We start from the raw sequence: 8,059 nt of genomic DNA, 5'->3' as shown, positions 1-8,059 counted from the left end.
TTCTGGCCTCTTGTGCACCCCTGATATCCTTTGCCCCACTATTGGTGGACGTGCCCTCAACTGTCTAGGTCCTAAGGAATTCCCTCCCATAACCACTCTACCTCTCTCTCCTCCTTTAAGAAGCTCCTTAAAACATACCTCTTTGACCAAGCCTTTGGTCACCTGTCCTAATATCTCCTTATGTCTCCAGTATCAAATTTTGTCTGATAATGCTGCTATTGAACGCCTTGGGACATTAAAGGCGCTATACAAATGCAAGTTGTTTTTGTTGATGTTGTTGTTGTTAGAAAGCCACGATAATGTTTGATGATTCACACAGGCCCAAAATTTCTGACTTCTCACTTGAGGTTTAATTGGTAGAAATAAGGCAAATCATTTTTGAGATTGAGGGAAGGAGTCACATGAAATGTACGGTCCAGTCTCAGTCCAAAGACATGGCCTGGGTGGTGAGGACAGCCGCTGTTCAGCAACACCCAGTCAGCCGCTCAATGCCTGAAGAAATTTAATGATCTCACCAGGGGAGCCAAGGTAAGAGAGTCGAGCATCTTTAAAGGAGAAAACAGCACAAAACCATAGAAGTGTCATCGGGGAGGAGCCACAAGCCTCTGACCTCTCACCCTTTCTGTGGAGGAAGCTCTGGAATCGCTGGGCAATCACACAGGACAAGCAGCGGGAGTCAGAGAAGTAGGATGGGAGGTGCCAGCTCCAGGTTGGTCAGGAAACTCCTCGTATTGTCTCTCTTCAGTTCCTTCTGTTACAACACAATCTTTCATCACAATATATTGTCAGTGCTTAACTTCACCATTTGTAGTGAGAGTCCACTGGCCATTCTGCAGCTCATGTACCTCTGTTAACCTCTCCTCTTCAGCAGAGGAGGAGCAGCCTCAAGAACCAGGGTCCTCAGTTTGGGCTCCACCCAACCCTCACTTCACCAATGCCATCACTGCATCTGAGCCTCGTAAGTGCTAGGCGAGAGACACCCACTCGGTAGGGCTTAGTCAGACTGAGAGGAGACTACATGGTGATACACAGACGGCAAGTGGTGAGGAGAAACTTGGGGTGGTAGATGAGAAGACAGTTGCTGCAGTCTGGAGGGACAAGAGATGCTTGTCCTCAGATGTAGTACCTCAGGACCCAGATCTAAGAGGTCCACCAGTTAAAGGAAGGGAGCTTACACAGCATCAAACCCCTGTCCAGGCAGTTAAGATGGTGTCCCAGAATATGCAGCAAATGGTGGGTCAGTTGGAGGAGTCCATTACCTGCGTCAGCAGCACCATGATGGATGTGTGTGCAGCCATGAAGTCGACCCTGGAGTCGGACAGCAGAGGTCCCCTAATAGGGGAGGAAAGGACATAGTATTGATGAAGGTGGATTTCCCTGTGCCTGTTTCTCCTGTCACTGCAATGTTAAGCTCTGTATTGTCCAGCTCATTTAGCTATCATGGGTGACTTGGGCACCAGAGCTACATAAGAACAGTGACTGCACTTCACAAGTAATTCATTAGATATGAAGTGTGTGGGGATGTCCTGAGAGTGTGACAATGTGCTATATAAATGCAAGTTCATGTAAAATGTTTCCTTTCAGAGATCAGATGGCTCAGTCTTCGAACTCTACATTCTTCAGTCAGGAAGAGCTCAACAAACTGAAGTCTGATTATGAAACAGGTGGGCTGGGAAGGGTTACACCTCTGATACAGAGGAAGATAAATGAGCTGGACAATACAGAGCTTAACATTGCAGTGACAGGAGAAACAGGCACAGGGAAATCCACCTTCATCAATACTATGAGAGGACTTCAGAGCGATGATGAGGGAGCAGCTGAAACCGGGGTCACAGAAACTACAATGGAGCCAACCCGATACCCACATCCCAACCTGCCTAATGTTTACTTCTGGGACCTGCCAGGAATTGGAACCACAAAATTCCCAGCCAATAAATACCTGAAGGAAATGAAATTTGAAAGATACGATTTCTTCATCGTTATCTCACACTGTCTCACAGAAAATGATACAAAACTCGCCAAAGAGATTAAACGGCTGGGGAAGAATTTCTACTTTGTTCGATCTAAAATTGACAATGATCTCAATTCAATGAAACGGATGAAAGTTAATGAAGAAGAAGAACTGGAAAAGATCAGGAATGACTGTGTCAGGAAGTTGCAAGAGGCAGAGATTCCATCACCCTCTGTTTTCCTGATATCGAACTTTGAACCGAATCTGTATGATTTTATTCTGTTAAATGAAGCTCTTGAAGATGATCTTCAGAATATAAAGAAAAGTGTGTTCATCCTGGCCCTTCCAAACCTAAATTTGAAGATTGTAGAGAAGAAAAGAGAAGTGCTGAAGAAACGAGTCTGGATGTTGGCAACACTTTCAGGAGCAGTGGGAGCAGTGTCAGTTCCTGGCGTGTCCCTTGCTTCTGACATTGGGATTCTGGTTGGAGGAATAATATATTTCCATAAATATCTGGGTCTGGATGATGTCTCTCTTCAAAGACTGGCCAACATGGCAGGGAAACCTGTGGGAGTTCTGAAAGGAGAAGTGAAAACTCCTCTGGTGGGTGAAATAACTCCAGATTTAGTTACAAGGACACTGATGGGTCTCACTGCTGTCGCCATTTCAGTGGTGACCTGGTCCTCGATTTCATACCAGTCATTGGTTCCATCTTTGGAGCAGGATCATCATTTCTTATGACATGGACTGGGCACCCCTTGTCACTGTCAGAAGAAAGTTGCCAGAAGCTGGTCTCTCTGTGACAGCTGCTTCCCTGAGACGAGAATTACCTCAGGCCACTAAGGCTCTAGGGGAATCATCCCAGCTACACACCACTCAACCTCACCTCACTCAGGGAGCATCTCAGAGGAGTCGTAGTTTCAGAACATGAGCTAGTAAGTTAGCTGGCACAAAGGGTGGACATGATGTTAAGATGTAGTTGTGGATAGGTTGATTGGAATGTTTGACACTTTTGGAGTATATCTTGACCTGTGGAGTAAACACGACTTGTAAACATAGATTTCTGAGTTCATGGGAATCGGATAATAGCAGAGGAAATGTAGACTTCTGTCTTAGGAAGGAGCTTGGCAGAAGTCTTTGATAGTGAGGGACTTTGTGAGGCTTTGTGGGGGAGAACAGGACGGTGTGAAGTGACTTTATTTGTTGAGTTCACCTTTATTTACTGAAAGCACTGGGCTATCAGTAGTCCTCCTTTGTCTGGCTGCTGCTTTTCCTCTCCCATGTCTCTGCTTCCTGTGCATTGTAAGAGAAATGTCCCAAGAATTGCCATAAATATATCCTCAAAATGGAGTCAGTCGTCAGACTGAATGCTGGGAAAGGAAAGGGCTAATGCTAATTAAAATATGAAGGTTATAAAAACAAAACACTTTTTACCAAGGATAGAAGACAACCATCAAGACCGCAGGCCCGGAGAGGGCTCATTAAGGGGCACATAAAGATGTCCTACCTTATCTGGACCTGTGGCTGGCCCCTTGTGAGCAAAGACTTAAGGAGCTCAGGAGTAAATGAGTGAGCTGGCCTGTCCAGATATTGGTGTTTCATTAATTCGAAGTTGATCAGGGGCAGCAACAGGGCATTGTCGGGTAATCAACACCAAAAGTGCTGAAACCTTCTAACACATGTGTCACTCAGAGTGGTCAACAGAATTGAAGAGGTTCCTTTGGAAACTGAGAGTTTATAAGATGGTGCTTCTGACACTAAGATCACCAGTCTTGAGTCCTCGGGCTTTAGTTGTTAGTTTAGTTCTAGTTCTTTTAGTGTTTCTTGTAGTAGTCTCTGTAATAGAAGGTATAGGAGTCTCTGCAAAATCGGAAAGAGCATCTCCGACAGAGGGAAAGGTTATGGGAATTGAGATTGCACGGCTATACCAGGCAGATATAAGTGTGTCACTTGGATGTACACGTTTCCCTGAGGTCAAAGGAAGTGAGATTTAAGCCAACTAGTCCAGATACAGCTACCGGTGGAAAGTGAATTGATCCAGGAGTAGAGGGTCTGGGTAGAGTAAATAGCACCTCTGTAGACAGAGGTTCATCACTGATGTCTCAGAAGGTGAACACCATCCTCCCAGAGGAAGGCGAGGCAACCAGTTCATCAGTGCCAGTCTGTAAAGATGAGGTCGCATAAGTTCGAGAAACATTGCTGACTAGAAGCATATAGACTTCAATCTGTTCAATAGACTAATGCTGTTAACCTGTTAGTTATACAGAGTCCATTCCTAAATCAATCTCACCAATTGATATCAATCTCAGGCATTGATCACAATTGTAAATTTATAATCAGAAAGTAGAACAAAAATACAAATATTGAAAAGTTATTTTCCTGTGACTTTGTTTTCACTTTCCATTCATTACATCCTCAGTTATTTATTTCATCAATTAACATTATCGACTAATTATTTGCACACTCAAATACGTTTCTAAGGTGAATAAAAGTTGTTAATTCATGATTTTGTTGTCTGACTTCTCTGATAATTGGAAGGAAGGGTTAAACCATTCACTCAGTAGCTTGTACAGATTCTGACATGAGGTTTTTTTTTATTCGTTCATGGGATGTGGGCGTCGCTGGCGAGGCCGGCATTTATTGCCCATCCCTAATTGCCCTTGAGAAGGTGGTGGTGAGCCGCCTTCTTGAACTGCTGCAGTCCGTGTGGCGAAGGTTCTCCCACAGTGCTGCTAGGAAGGGAGTTCCAGGATTTTGACCCAACCACGATGAAGGAACGGCGATATATTTAAGTCGGGATGGAGTGTCACTTGGAGGGGAACATGCAGGAGGTGTTGTTACCATGTGCCTGCTGCTCTTGTCCTTCGAGGTGGTAGACATCGCGAGTTTGGGAGGTGCTGTCGAAGAAGCCTTGGCGAGTTGCTGCAGTGCATCCTGTGGATGGTACACACTGCAGCCACAGTGCGCCAGTGGTGAAGGGAGTGAATGTTTAGGGTGGTTGCGGGGTGCCAATCAAGTGGGCTGCTTTGTCCTGGATGGTGTCGAGCTTCTTGAGTGTTGTTGGAGCTGCACTCATCCAGGCAAGTGGAGAGTATTCCATCACATTCGTGACTTGTGCCTTGTAGATGGTGGAAAGGCTTTGGGGAGTCAGGAGGTGAGTCACTCGCCACAGAATACCCAGCCTCTGACCTGCTCTTGTAACCACAGTATTTACATGGCTGGTCCAGTTAAGTTTCTGGTCAATGGTGACCCCCAGGATGTTGATGGTGGGGGATTCGGCGATGGTAATGCCTTTGAATGTCAAGGGGAGGTGGTTAGACTCTCTCTTGTTGGAGATGGTGATTGCCTGGCACTTGTCTGGTGCGAATCTTACCTGCCACTTATCAGCCCAAGCCTGGATGTTGTTCAGGTCTTGCTGCATGCGGGCATGGGCTGCTTCATTATTTGAGGGGTTGCGAATGGAACTGAACACTGTGCAATCATCAGCGAACATCCCCACTTCTGACCTTATGATGGAGGGAAGGTCATTGATGAAGCAGCTAAAGATGGTGGGCCTAGGACACTGCTCTGAGGAACTCCTGCAGCAATGTCCTGGGGCTGAGATGATTGGCCTCCAACAACCACTACCATCTTCCTTTGTGCTAGGTATGACTCCAGCCACTGGAGAGTTTTCCCCCTGATTCCCATTGACTTCAATTTTACGAGGGCTCCTTGGTGCCACACTCGGTCAAATGCTGCCTTGATATCAAGGGCAGTCACTCTCACCTCATCTCTGGAATTCAGCTCTTTTGTCCATGTTTGGACCAAGGCTGTAATGAGGTCTGGAGCCGAGTGGTCCTGGCGGAACCCAAACTGAGCATCGGTGAGCAGGTTATTGGTGAGTAAGTGCCGCTTGATAGCCCTGTCGACGACACCTTCCATCACTTTGCTGATGATTGAGAGTAGACTGATGGGGCGGTAATTGGCTGGATTGGATTTGTCCTGCTTTTTGTGGACAGGACATACCTGGGCAATTTTCCACATTGTCGGGTAGATGCCAATATTGTAGCTGTACTGGAACAGCTTGGCTAGAGGCGTGGCTAGTTCTGGAGCACAAGTCTTCAGCACTACAGCCGGGATGTTGTCGGGGCCCATAGCCTTTGCTGTATCCAGTGCACTCAGCCATTTCTTGATATCACGTGGAGTGAATCGAATTGGCGGAAGACTGGCTTCTGTGATGGTGGGGATATCGGGAGGAGGCTGAGATGGATCATCCACTCGGCATTTCTGGCTGAAGATGGTTGCAAACGCTTCAGCCTTGTCTTTTACACTCACCATTGAGGATGGGGATGTTTACAGAGCCTCCTCCTCCCGTTAGTCATTTAATTGTCCACAACCATTCATGACTGGATGTGGCAGGACTGCAGAGCTTTGATCTGATCCATTGGTTATGGAATGGCTTAGCTCTGATTATAGCATGTTGCTTCCGCTGTTTGGCATGCATGTAGTCCTGAGTTGTAACTTCACCAGGTCATAGCTGCCAGACTGGGCCTGCCTCAGGTTGGCGCCTCATTTTTAGGTATGCCTGGTGCTGCTCCTGCCATGCTCTTCTACACTCCTCATTGAACCAGGGTTGATCCCCTGGCTTGTTGGTAATGTTAGAGTGAGGAATATGCCGGGGCATGAGGTTACAGATTGTGCCGGAATACAATTCTGCTGCTGCTGATGCCCCACAGCACCTCATGGATGCCCAGTTTTGAGCTGCTAGATCTGTTCTGAATCTATCCCATTTAGCACGGTGATAGTGCCACACAACAAGTTGGATGGTATCCTCAGTGCGAAGACGGGACTTTGCCTCCATGAGGACTCTGCGGTGGTCACTCCTACCAATACTGTCATGGACAGATGCATTTGTGACAGGTAGATTGGTGAGGACGAGGTCAAGTAAGTTTATTCCTCGTCTTGGTTCGCTCACCATCTGCCGCAGGCCCAGTCTGGCAGCTATGACCTTCAGGACTCGGCCAGCTCGGTCAGTAGTGGTGCTACCGAGCCACTCTTGGTGATGGATATTGAAGTCCCCCACCCAGAGTACATTCTGTGTCCTTGCCACCCTCAGTGCTTCCTCCAAGTGGTGTTCAACATGGAGGAGGACTGATTCATCAGCTGAGGGGGGTGGTAGGTGGTAATCAGCAGGAGGTTTCCTTGCCCATGTTTGACCTGATGCCATGAGATTTCATGGGGTCCAGAGTCAATGTTGAGGATTCCCAGGGCCACTCCCTCCTGACTGTATATCACTGCACCGCCACCACTGGTTGGTCTGTCCTGCCGGTGGGTCAGGACATACCCAGGGATGGTGATGGAAGAGTCTGGGATGTTGGCTGAAAGGTTGGTAGTGTAAGTGCTTATATAATGTGAACTAGTTGAAGTAAGATACTTGACTAACCAGATTTAGGCATCATTGTATCCCAGGCATAGACTGAGTGGTAAACCTTCTGACAATTCCTTTACCAGGAGCTAAGGTGAAGGGGTTAAGGATTTGTCTGGTGCCTTGATTCTTATCAGGGTATCGATCCTTGTATTCTACAGCACCCTCCTCATACTGTGGAGTGGGAGGTCATACTGGGGGGATTGGAGAGCCTAGAACTATGGGGCATAGTTTCAGGATAAGGGGTCAGCCATTTAGGACTGAGATGGGGAGGAATTTCTTCACTCAGAATGTTGTGAATCTTTGGAATTCTCTACCCCAGAGGGCTGTGGATGCTCAGTCATTGAGTATATTCAAGACTGAGGTCAATAGAGAATCAAGGGATATGGGGATAGGGCGGGAAAGTGGAGTTGAGGTCGTAGATCAACCATGATCTTTTGAATGGTGGAGCAGGCTCAAGGGGTCGTATGGCCTGCTTCTGCTCCTATTTCTTATGTTCTTATGTCATTCCAGACCCTCTTCATCATCATCACCTTCTGGAGGCAGCATGTCTTCCTTCATCGCCATGTTATGTAATAAGCAGCAAGCTACAATGATTCTTGGCAATCTTGCTAAATTGAAGGGTTCCATCACATTTATTCAGACATCTAAAATGGGACTTGAGTATGCCTACAGTCTGGGCTGTTACAATTCCTGTAGTGACT

The 8,059-nt window shown here is 46.8% G+C and overlaps 1 pseudogene; it reads left to right on the top strand.

Moving 5' to 3' along the window:
- Positions 1–673: 673 nt before the first annotated feature.
- Positions 674–2,754, top strand: LOC137333173 (interferon-inducible GTPase 5-like; annotated as a pseudogene).
- Positions 2,755–8,059: the final 5,305 nt, after the last annotated feature.

Source organism: Heptranchias perlo, chromosome 15 (assembly GCF_035084215.1).
Source record: "Heptranchias perlo isolate sHepPer1 chromosome 15, sHepPer1.hap1, whole genome shotgun sequence".
Taxonomy (NCBI): domain Eukaryota; kingdom Metazoa; phylum Chordata; class Chondrichthyes; order Hexanchiformes; family Hexanchidae; genus Heptranchias; species Heptranchias perlo.
The sequence above is the reverse complement of the archived record's forward strand: the minus strand, read 5'-3'. Positions and strand labels throughout refer to the sequence as shown.